This window comes from Dipodomys spectabilis, unplaced genomic scaffold, assembly GCF_019054845.1.
Source record: "Dipodomys spectabilis isolate Male_0828 unplaced genomic scaffold, ASM1905484v1 ptg000039l, whole genome shotgun sequence".
Taxonomy (NCBI): Eukaryota; Metazoa; Chordata; class Mammalia; order Rodentia; family Heteromyidae; genus Dipodomys; species Dipodomys spectabilis.
The window spans coordinates 4,738,904-4,750,693 of record NW_024870716.1 but is presented as its reverse complement, the minus strand read 5'-3'; positions in this window follow the sequence as shown (position 1 = coordinate 4,750,693).

Below are 11,790 nucleotides of genomic sequence, written 5' to 3'. Positions count from 1 at the left end.
GCAGCAACTCTAATAATGTTTATATCAATAACTGATCGCTCGCTTTGTACCACCAAGAGAAAAGACAATATTGTCATTTACCCTCAACTTTTGGCCAGTCTAACGATCTTCTTCTCTTTTAAAAATTTTTTTTGTCGGTTGTGGAGCTTGATTTCAGGGCCTGGGTGCTGTCCCTGATCTTTTGTGCTCAAGCCTAGCGCTCTATACCACTTTGAGTCACACGCTCTGATAGCAATACCTATTATACCATTCAGATAAAACATATTTCAAAAGTTATTATTTGCTGGGTGCCAGTGGCTCATGCCTGTAATTTTAGTAACTCAAGAGACTGAGATCTGAGGATTGAGGTTCAAAGACAGCCCGGGCAGGAATGTCCCTGAGACTCTTATCTCCAATTAACCACCAAAAAGCCAGAAGTGGACCTGTGACTCCAGTGGGCAGAGCACTAACCTTAAGAAAAAGAGAGGGGGGGGGGGAAAAGGACAGGACCACAGTGTCCAGGCCATGAGTTCAAGTCCCCCTACTGGCACACACAAAAATTCTGATTAAACAGTTTGAAACCAAGTCATACTTGTATCATTCACTTTCCTGAACCTGATTCTACTCTGAATCAGAAAGTGAAATGCTCTTCAGCTTGGGCAATTGTTCACTGTGCAATGCCAAAGTGAAAAAAAAAAAAAAAACCCTCTCTTCTGTGCTTTGCTCTATATTGGCAATTTGATGACTGAATTTTCCCCGCCCCAAGAGTTTGCCTCAGTTCATTTCTCAGGATATTGCAACGCAATGTCCAATTTGGTCCTTGAAATGTAATCTTTTTTTTTGTTTGTTTGTTTGGAGGCCAAGGACAGTTTAGCATCATTCCAAAGAAAAGAGAAAGTCCTCATTTTGAAAAGGAAAAAATTGTTCTTTTTTTCCTCTCTTTTTTTTCTTCTTTCTTTTTTATGTGTTGGTGGAGTTTGAACTCAGGGCTTTGCACTTATGAGACAGGCACTGTACTACTTGAGTCATACAGCTTTTTGTTCTGCTTAGAAGCACTTGCTTCTTGCCTGGGTATGAACTTGAGCAAAGATCCAACTAGTTTAGGCTTCCCATAGTCGCTGAGCTCACAGGCATGTACCACTGTGCCCAACTGTCCTCTGTGGAGATAGGGTCTCACAGACTTTTCTTTTTCAGCTGGCCTGCATAGCTTGAGATAGCAAGCATGCAGCAATGTACCTGGTTATGGATTGAGAAGGAGTCTTGCAAACTTTCTTTCTTGAACTTCAATCCTCCCAATAGCAGCTCCCAAGTAGCTAGGATGATAAGTTTTAGTCGCCAGCCCTTGGCTAGAAAAGTCGTATTCATGATTTAGAAGTTATTTGTAGGATTCTATGAGGTTATTCTTGTCTTGTACTAGGCCTTTCTACTCAGACAAACCACTTGGGATTAGGGATTAGGAAGAAGCTTCCCAATGTGAATTTTGAATAATAGTTTAGGTTGGGAAGCAGCACAAATCTGTGTAACAATGAGATTTTCTGTCTTGCTTCAAATTTATAGCATGGAAATGGAATAAAAATAGCATGACTTTGGCACTTAAAAAATTATGGTTTATGGAAATTAATTCATAGAGTTTTACCATTGATGTCATGGTATCTTGTGTGTCCACTACACATTTTCAATTCTGCAGGAAGAGCTGATTTTCAAAGCTATTTACAACTGATAATGGTGATCAAATACAGTGATTGAATACAATTTTCCTTGTTAAAAAGTGTAACTAATAATGTATAAGGCCATGAGAAATAATGAAGTTCATTGTTGACATTTTGGGCTCAATAACACATGACCAATCAAATATTTTCTGAAAAATAATTATTGATAAGCAAACACCTTATTTTTCATCATCTCTGTTATTTTGCCAAATAAACTTTTAAAATTAATATTGTATGTGAGTGAGTATGCGTGCATGCGTGTGTGTGTGTGTGTGTGTGTGTGTGTGTGTGTGTGTGTGTGTGTGTGTGTGTGCATATGCTAGAACTGGGGCTGGAACCAAGACCAGTTATTTTATAGATTTTTTTCACTAAGGCTAGCACTCTACCACTTGAGTCATATTTCCACTTTTTGGCCTTTTGCTGGCCAATAAGAGATGAGAGGTTTGGGTATTTTTCTTCCTAGAGTGTTTCAAATTATGATCCTCAAATATCAGTACCAAACTTCAAACTCTACTACAAAGCCATAGTGATCAAAACAGCTCTGTACAGGCACAAGAACAGACTTGACGGCCAATGGAATAGAACTGAAGACCCAGAAATGAACCCACAGACCTATAGCCACCTAATCTTCAATAAGGGAGCTAAAAAATGGAATGGAAGAAAGATAGCTTCTTCAGCTGGCAAAATTGGTTAAACACCTGCAGAAAACTAAAACCAGATCTTTATATATCACCCTGCACCAGAATCAACTCTGAATGGATCAAAGACCTCAATAGCAAAGCAGACACCCTGAAAACATTACAGGAAGGAATAGAAGAAGCTCTATGGCTCCTTGGCACTGGTGCCCAGCTAATAAGACTTTAACAGGTGAGTGTGTGTGTGTGTGTGTGTGTGTGTGTGTGTGCACATGCATGCACCTACATGTGTCTGTTATTGGAGTTTGAACTTAAGCTCAAAACCTACCACTCTTGCTTGGCTTTATTGCTCAGGCTGGTGCTCTGCCACTTGAGCTATACCTCTATCTCCTCTTAACACTTTTCTTAAGCTATCAGTTGTAGTAGCAGATTCTACTTCAGGTTGTACTAAATTAATATTTTTTTCAATTTTTTTTTGAAATTGTGCTCACTTATACTTGTCCCACGAAGATAAGTCATTAAATTCAAATTCCAGGTTAACTGGAGAGAAACAATACAGTGAGAGTAAATGTAGGTATATGTGTGTGTGTGTGTGTGTGTGTGTGTATGTGTGTACTGTATATATAAGTATATACATATATACATGCACGTATACATTCTTCAAGAGTGAAGAAAAACCACTCAAAAGCATTAGTCATATTTTTGTTGTTGTTGTTGTGTGTTGTTATTATTTCCAAAATCCTTAACTCTTTTAACAAACTGTTTTCATCAATATGTTGGTAGTCTAAGATGTTTTTCTCTGGATGCATTGCTTTGGCTCCTGCAATAGCCAAAGTTTAATTAACTCAGAATCAGTTAATGGCTTCTTCTGTGTGCCTAACAAAGAAGCTACTTGAACTTTGGTTCCAGCTTCATTTTAACCTTTATAAAAAAACAAAAACATATTTTAGCTATGGTGAATAATGTTGTGATAAACATAGTTGTACTGGTAGCTTTAGTATGGCCTTGTTTAATGTCCCTCAGTAGATGAATCAAGAAAATGTGGTATACACACACACACACACACACACACACACACACACACACACACACACAGTGGAATTCTACGCCTCCACAGAAAGAATGACACTGCCCTATTTGTTAGGAAATGGAAAGACTTGGAAAAAATTATATTAAGTGAAGTAAGCCAGGCCCAAAGAAACACAGGTCCCATGGTTTCCCTTATTTGCAATAACTAGTATATGTCTAGGATAATACTACCTGACAAGCAGAAAAGGTCAAAACTATGTACATATGTTCATATAAGATGATGCTAAATGAAACGAACCCCAAGATAGGGACACAAGTGGTTTTTTTCTTTGTTGCTGTTGTTTTTAATGTACGATGTGATTTTTTGTTTCTTTGTATGTTTTCCCCCCTATGGTATAAACCCTGTTGTCACTGTATTTGATTCTGGTGCCCTGAATCTTGTATATGCATTTTTCTAATTTGGGGAGGGGAAAGGAAATAACAAAATGCTGAAACAAGGATACAGGCTGACCCATTGTAACAATGAGACATATAAGACACTATGTTGTAAACAAACTTTACAACTTCAGGGGCAGGGAGGAGTTGGGGAGGTGGGGAGGGAAGGGATGGTAGGGGAAAAACAAAGGTGGGGGTAGCAATGCTCAATATGAAATGCACTCATTACCTTGCTCAGGTAACTGTAACCCCTCTGTACAGTATTTTCACAATAAAAAACTTATTTAAAAAAGAATGTAATACGTATTATGTTTGTTTTCCTGTTAGCTGGGAATAGTAGGACAAGTGCTTAATTTGAAATATCAATGTAGATGACGATAGCTTTCTATCACTGACAAATTACCATGAAGTTTGAGATGTAAACACAAATTTGGCTCAGTGCTGGTCATTCAGGCCTACAATCTTAACTATTCAGGAGGCTGAGATCTGAGGATCTGGGCTTGAAGTCAGCCAGGGCAGACAAGTTCAAGAGAATCCTTTAAAAAAATATTTTATTGTGAAGATACTGTACAGAGGGGTTACAGTTACATGAGTAAGACAATGAGTACATTTCTGTCAAGCATTGTTACCCCTTCCCTTGTTGTATTCCCACTATCCCTTCCCTCCCCAACCTCCCTCACTCCTCCCTCCCCACAAAGTTGTAAAGTTCATTTCCAATATACTGTCTTGTGGGTATTGTTGCAATGGGCTATCCTGTGTACTTGTTTTAGTGTTTTGTTATTTCTCTTCCCCTCCCCAAATTAGATAAATGTATGTACAAGATGCAGGGTACCAAAATCAAATACAGTGACAACAGCGATAGACCATAGAGGAAAGAACAAACAAAGGAAATTTTTTAAAAAATCACATAGTACATTAAAAGAAATAACAACAAAGAAAGACCTCTTGTGCCCATAGCTTGGGGTTCATTTCACGTAACATCATCTTATATGGTCATATGTACATAGCTTTTGAGCTTTTCTGCTCATTTGATAAAATTATCTTAGACATACTAATGATTGCAAATGAGGGAAACCAAGGAACCTATATTTCTTTGGGTCTGGCTTACTTCACTTATTATTATTTTTCCCAAGAGAATTATTTTTTTTGGAGGGGGGGGTCCGGTTGTGGCTCCTGAACTCTGGGTCTGGGCGCTGTCCCTCAGCTCTTCAGCTCAAGGCTAGCACTCTACCACTTGAGCCATAGTGCCACTTCCGGCTTTTTTCTTTTTGCTTATGTGGTGTTGAGGAATCGAACCCAGGGCCTCAGGCATGCAAGGCAAGCGCTCTACCACTGAGCCACCTTCCCAGCCCCCAAGAGAATTCTTATCTCCAATTAAATAGCAAAACGCCAGAAGTGGAGACATGGCTTAAGTACCACCATCCTTGAAGGAATAAGCCAAGTAAAAGCATGGGGCCTGGAGCTCCAGCTCCAGTACTGGCACAAAATCCAAAAGCAGTAACAACAACAAAGACACACAAATTTGTTCTGTAGCTCTGGAGACTAGAAATCCAAATTTATCAGTTGATTAGAAACCCAAGCATTGACTGGACTTCTGGGATAAGATGACTTGTGGGATAAGATGAAGGATCTTTGCAATAATCTCCTGGGTCTGTGGAAGATCTGCAGTCTTTGAGGTAGTATGTGTCTCGCAGTTCTCAGATTCTAGAGAATTCCTGAATTCCTTAGCCATGGCTCCCAGACAGCAATGAAATTACTTTGACATTTCCTTCCCATTTTTTCATTTCATGTTTTACTTCCTTTTCGTATGAACTCTTTTGGTGACATTGGGACCACTAGTTTAATCTGACCATTTCACGATTCCTTAATCACATGTGAAAAAAAGCTCTTTTCTAAAAATCTAAAATGACAAGTCATGCTTTCCAGAGACTATAATGTGGGTACCTCTTGGAGGTTATTTTGTCTTTTTTAATGTATAATATCATTACAGAATAACAACATTCTACCATTTTCATTGGATAAAATAACCCACACTCTTGCTTTACCTTAAAAACATGAATCTTTTGAAGTCTACTTTTCATTTCTTCTTTTGACGTATGGAGTGTTCAGAGAATGAAAGAATCATAAAATACAATGAGATGTCATGATAAACCCAGCTTCAACCTCACAATGCAGCCAGAGTTATAAGTACATCTCCGTAATGTGTGTGCATTGTCAGCTGAGTATAGCGAAGATACCACTACATACTTCTCCATGGAAACCACACAGCTCTTCCAATGTATTGGAAAAGGAGCTATGTCGATAGACAAAGGTGAGTATGGACTTGTTCTGGTGAAATCTTGCCATGCAGAGGATGTGGGGGGAGAGGGATGAGGGGAGCCAATGGAAGTGGTGACATTGATCGAGATGCATTGCACTCACAGCTTGCTATGTTGAACTCAAATCCCATTGTACAATGACATAAGGATAATTTTTTTAAAGGAACAAGTCATAGGCACTTTTGCATGTCTTGAAATATTACTCCTGGTTTTTCTTAGAATAATCTATGCTTGTAGACTATAGGCAGTGAGTTCATCATGGGTTATAGTTTTCTGGTATCATTCTTCTAGGTATCAAAATACCCCCACTAGGCTGTGCCTAGAATTACAATATTTTACTTCTCCCATTCCATAAGCTATGTAAGCCAACCAAGTGACTTCTCAAAATTACAAAGAATGCTGGGCACTAGAGGTTCATGCCTGTAATCCTAGCTACACAGGAGGCTGAGATCTGAGGATCACAGTTCAAAGCTAGCCTGGGCAGGCTTATCTCCAATTAACCACTAGAAAACTAGAATTGGCACTGTGGCTCAAAGTGGTAGAGCACTAGCCTTGAGCTGAAGAACTCAGGGACAGAGTTAAGCCCCACAACTGACAAAAAAAAAAAAAACTGCAAAGAAGAGTAGGGAATGTAATATTTCTGTGTCTACGTATAGGAAGCTAGACACTGATGAAGAAAAGCTTTTCTACATAAGCTGCTCTTTTTTGTGACTGAATTTATTTTTTAATACCCCATACAAGTTAAGTACAGTCTCTTCTAAAGTCCAGCTCAAAGTCTACAACTTCAAGATGATGTGAGATGTGTATGTGATATCAGCAATAGTTTTTCATCATCCTATGACTTAGGAAGTCAGCATCTGGTTCAAAGCCAGCCCAGGCAGGAAAATCCATGAGACTCATATCTCCAATGATCCAGCAAGAAAGTTGGAAGTGGAGCTGTGGCTCCAATGGTAGAGCACTAACCTTGAGTGAAAAGTTAAGCCCTGAGTTCAAACCCTAGTCTTAGCACAACAGAAAGAAAGAAAGAAAAGAGACAAGGAAAGAAACCCCAGGAGGCAGGGAGGCACCTCTTGGTCTTAGCTGTAGCCCAGACTGGCTGAGAAAGAGCAGTAGGCACCGATACACTCTCCCTTTAGCTGGCCAGGAGCTGGGGGGAGCTTCAGCTTCATCGGTGGGAATCTTCCTCACACTTTGTATTGAACATCGCCTTCATTGTAACTTTGGGAACTGGTTTATAACTCAAGGTCTCTTTTGTTTTTAGAGCTTATAAAATTATGACTATCAGGGTTTCTGTATATGTTGCTCTATGTTGAGCTTCCTTTGGATTTATTTTCCCACTTAAAACCACTAGACTTAGACACAAAATAAATATAATTAAATAAATGAAATACTGTAATATCCTTGACAATCTTATATACTAGCTAGTATTGTTAATAAAACATGGGCCATATACATATCAGGCCATATACATATTTCTTTAGAAAATGAGGCTCACCAAAATTAAATTATTAAATAGCAGAGCAGGAATGTGGAGTATATATTTAATATACATAAATTATATATGCATTATATGAAATATATATTCATTTATATATGTATACATGTACATATGTGTGTGTATGTATATATATATATATCAACTTTCAAAAATTCTTGCAGAATATTTAGGGAAACTTTGGATAATGTCATTAAATCTTCACAAAAGCCTTGGAAGGCAATATTATTAATTCCAAGTGGTGTGTTTTGGTACTGAAGCTTTAATTCTGGGCTCCATGCCCTTGCTTACCTTTTTGGCTAAAGGATAGCATTCTACCATTTGATCCACATCTCTGCTTCTGTCTTTTTGCTGGTTACTTATGATTAAGAGTCTCTGATTTGTCTGCCCAGGCTGGTTTGAACCAGGATATTCAGATCTCAGCTTCCTGAGTAGCAAGGAATGAGCTACTAGTGCTCATCATTAACTCCATTTTATAGGTGAGCATCAACTCCCAGGCCTATGAAAGATACCTGAGTCTAGCTTCCTGGATTAGAGTGGGTAGCCACTCTGCACAGCCCCAGTCCATGGGTTAGGTTTAGAATACTCAGTAATTTGTGTGGCCCAAGAAGGAAAGGAAATCTTGGAAGCCCAGTTCAATTGATCATATCATTTACCAGGTGCCTGGAAAATCCTGATCAGTTCCTGAAGGTCTGTAGCCTTAAACATCTGAACCAAAAAAATCTGTATAGATTCTTGTAAAGTACTGTCATAGATGCTCAGCTTTCATTGTTTGGGGCAGAAAAGCAGAAAACTAGGTGCTAATGAGAAAGGAAGGCAAGATTTACTGGTAATATGGGTACATTTATGGCACTTTGGCTACATTTGGACTTATGGTCTGAAATGTACACATTTCACTCTCAATTGCTAAAATATTTTCCAGAGCTCAAGAATGAGTTTTCTCTATATTTATCTATAAGAAGTGGAAAAAATAGCTGGGTGCTGGTAGCTCAAGCTTGTAATCCCAGAAGGAATCTGAAGCCAGCCTGGGCAAGAAACTCTTTGAGACTCTTGTCTCCAAATAACCACCAAAAAGCAGAAAGTAGAGCTGTGGTTCAAGTAGTAGAACACTAGTTTTTGAGTGGAAAAAGGTCAGGCACAGTGCCCAGGCCATAAGTTCAAGGCCTTGAACTGGCACACACACACACACACACACACACACACACACACACACACACACACACACACACACACACACACACACACAAGAATCGGAATATTTAATTTGCTCCCCAGTAGTCAATAGGCATAGTTATTTCTATTCCACATTCCCCCATAGTATTTTCAGCTTAGAGTCATGGACCATAAAATGAGGTGCCATCTGTTTTTGTAAACTAAACCAATCAGAACACAGACACTCAAAGTCATAGCTTTGGCTTCAACCCCACTTTGGGTCAATTCATTGGATCCTTTAGGTGAGCTAGAACTATTTTTTAATCATTTGAGGAAAGGATGGGCCAGAAGACAGCTAAGAGGCATTCACAATTTGTATTACTTTCTCACTCACGCTCATCATTACTGTACTTTCTTTTTGTTCTAACATCTCTAAATTGGAGCAGTCATCTTCTCTCTTGAAATAATGACAAGATGGAGACTCTAGAACAATCAGTGGAAAGTTAGAGTAAGACGTTAGAAATGGCTGCTTGAAATGCCTTCATGAAGGGACAACAATAAAATAGTTCATGTTCCATCAAAGTCTTCAAGGGCTGAGAGAACCAAGATGAAACCAGAATGGTTCATATGGCACACAGAGAATAATAAAGAATAAGTTCTATGGAACATGTGTGAAATGTGCAGAGGCAGAAATCCCATCTGCCTGGTTAATCAATACTTGGAGAATTATTTTCTTAAAGTCCTATGCAGCTCTAGAATTCAACCGAAGTTACACAATTCCATTTCTATTGACTCTGCTGTGCAGATCAAATACTTCAAATTGCTAAAATAAAAATCAACTGTTTTATGCATAGAAAGGCAAAGATAAATTCCTTTGCCATGTCTGTTAGAAATGATGAAATAACATTCAAAGACCTGTGCTGATAAATATATTTACTACAGATGAAAAACTCAAGTGACTAGAAAAAATTCAATTTGAAGTAGAAAATACATGCTATTGGATTCTTCATGCTATTGGATTCTTTACAGAATAGTAATGTACCACCAGTAGAATGTGATTGTACACAACAGTGAATATGTGCTTAGAAAGATTTAATAAACACACTTGGGGGTTATAATTTGAATATGAATATACTCTTATTTAGCATTTCACTGATTTTATGAATTTTAAATGCATCAGAAGAGATCACTTGGTGAACTGGAAAAAAACACACTATTTTTCTTCCTTGTGAGAGATGTCCAGTAAACAAGTCCCAATTTACAGCCTGAATCTCAACCAGGTATGTTCTTTGACTAAAGAGATAACTCTTGAATACAGATCCTGGATCTGCAAGGGATAACACAGACATGTCACCAACTAGAAAACATCTGGAAAGGAACAACTGGGCCCTTTTGTGAAAACAAGCTGAATGAATAAGAGAAATTTAATGCTGGAAGAAAAGGGTTCTAAGGCTGGAAATGTGGCTTAGTGGCAGAGTGCTTGCCTAGCACACATAAAGCCCTGCGTTTGATTGCTTAAGTGCCACATAAACAGAAAAGGTTGGAAGTAGCACTGTGGCTCAAGTGGTAGAGTGGTAGCCTTGAGCCCAAGAAGCTCAGGGTCAGTGTCCAGCCCTGAGTTCAAGCCTGAAGACTCATGAAAGAAAGAGAGGGGGAAGAAAGGAAAGAAAGAGAGAAAGAGAAAGAGAAAGGAAGGAAGGAAGAAAGGAAAGAGGGAGGGAGGGAGGGAAGGAAGGAAGGAAGAGAGGAAGGAGGGAGGGAGGGAGGGAGGGAAGGAAGGAAGGAAGGAAGGAGGGAGGGAGGGCGGGCAGAAGGAAGGAGGGAGGGAAGGAGGAGGAAAGAGTTCTATAAGGACCTGTAGAAATGAGTTTGTCACTATGTGCTAAGGAGTAGAATTAGGGCCGGTGTTCTATAAATTGAGTTGACACTTAAGGAAAGTAGATTTCAGGGAGTTGTGTGGAAAAACTAAAGCAGAAGACTCCAAAGATGAAAAGGGTAATTTCCCACTTGTGGGTTGTGCATGGCAGTTATTTGTGAGACAGGAATCTGAATGTTTAAGAAATGAGAGGTAATGAAATCATTAAATTTGCCTCTAATAAAAATGAAAACAAAATGCTGATCAAGATATAGTGTAGTCATAAACAGCTTTGTTAAATGGAAGCTACTTTATACATCTAAAGATAATAAAAATATATACGAAAAAGAAATTAAAATAAAATTAAAATGGAAGGAAATGCATTTCAAAGGATATCTAAAAATGGTGCCTGAGTTTCTCTTTCTGGCATAAAACAATGAGCTGTAAACCCAGCACATTATTGAAAGAAACTAAAATTAAAGCAGAAATATTATATACCTATAAAATAAATGTGTGTTCACATATAATGCATATTTATAGATGTATAGCACATACAGATACATAGTGGATATATAAATATATAGTGCATGTGTATATGCACACACATGCATTTGTGTGTGATTATTTATCATATATTCATGATACATATTCATATACATACCTCTATATATGCATAGATGTGTACATATACATATGTTCTCATACATATGAGTGTATAGCTCCTTTACATATATCCATATAAGTCTTCTACTGGATATGTGTGTACATATGTACATATACATCTATATCTCTTTTTTATTCCTTCAACAGTAACTGTTTGGCTTCCTATAGCTTTACAACTTGTTGATATATGGTAGAACCGGCTCCATTTATTGTGCTCCAGTATAACATTCCTTTAATAAAAAACTTAGTTAGATTCTTGGTCATTGATTTTTCTAAAATAAGAGTCACCTTTAAGGAACTCTCTCTCTCTTTTCTTATTAGAACTACTGAGGAACGCTGACATTTGGGTGATATTTAGTCTTGTTATCCATTTCTTCATTTAATTGGATCTTCTTTAATGTGAAACCCTTGTGGTTCTCCCGTGCTGTTGCCACCCTAGCCGAAACTACTAGCATCATGTCTGAAATTCCAGGGTGTGAATGCACTTCCCGTTCCTTACCACTTCCCTGGCCCAGTATTG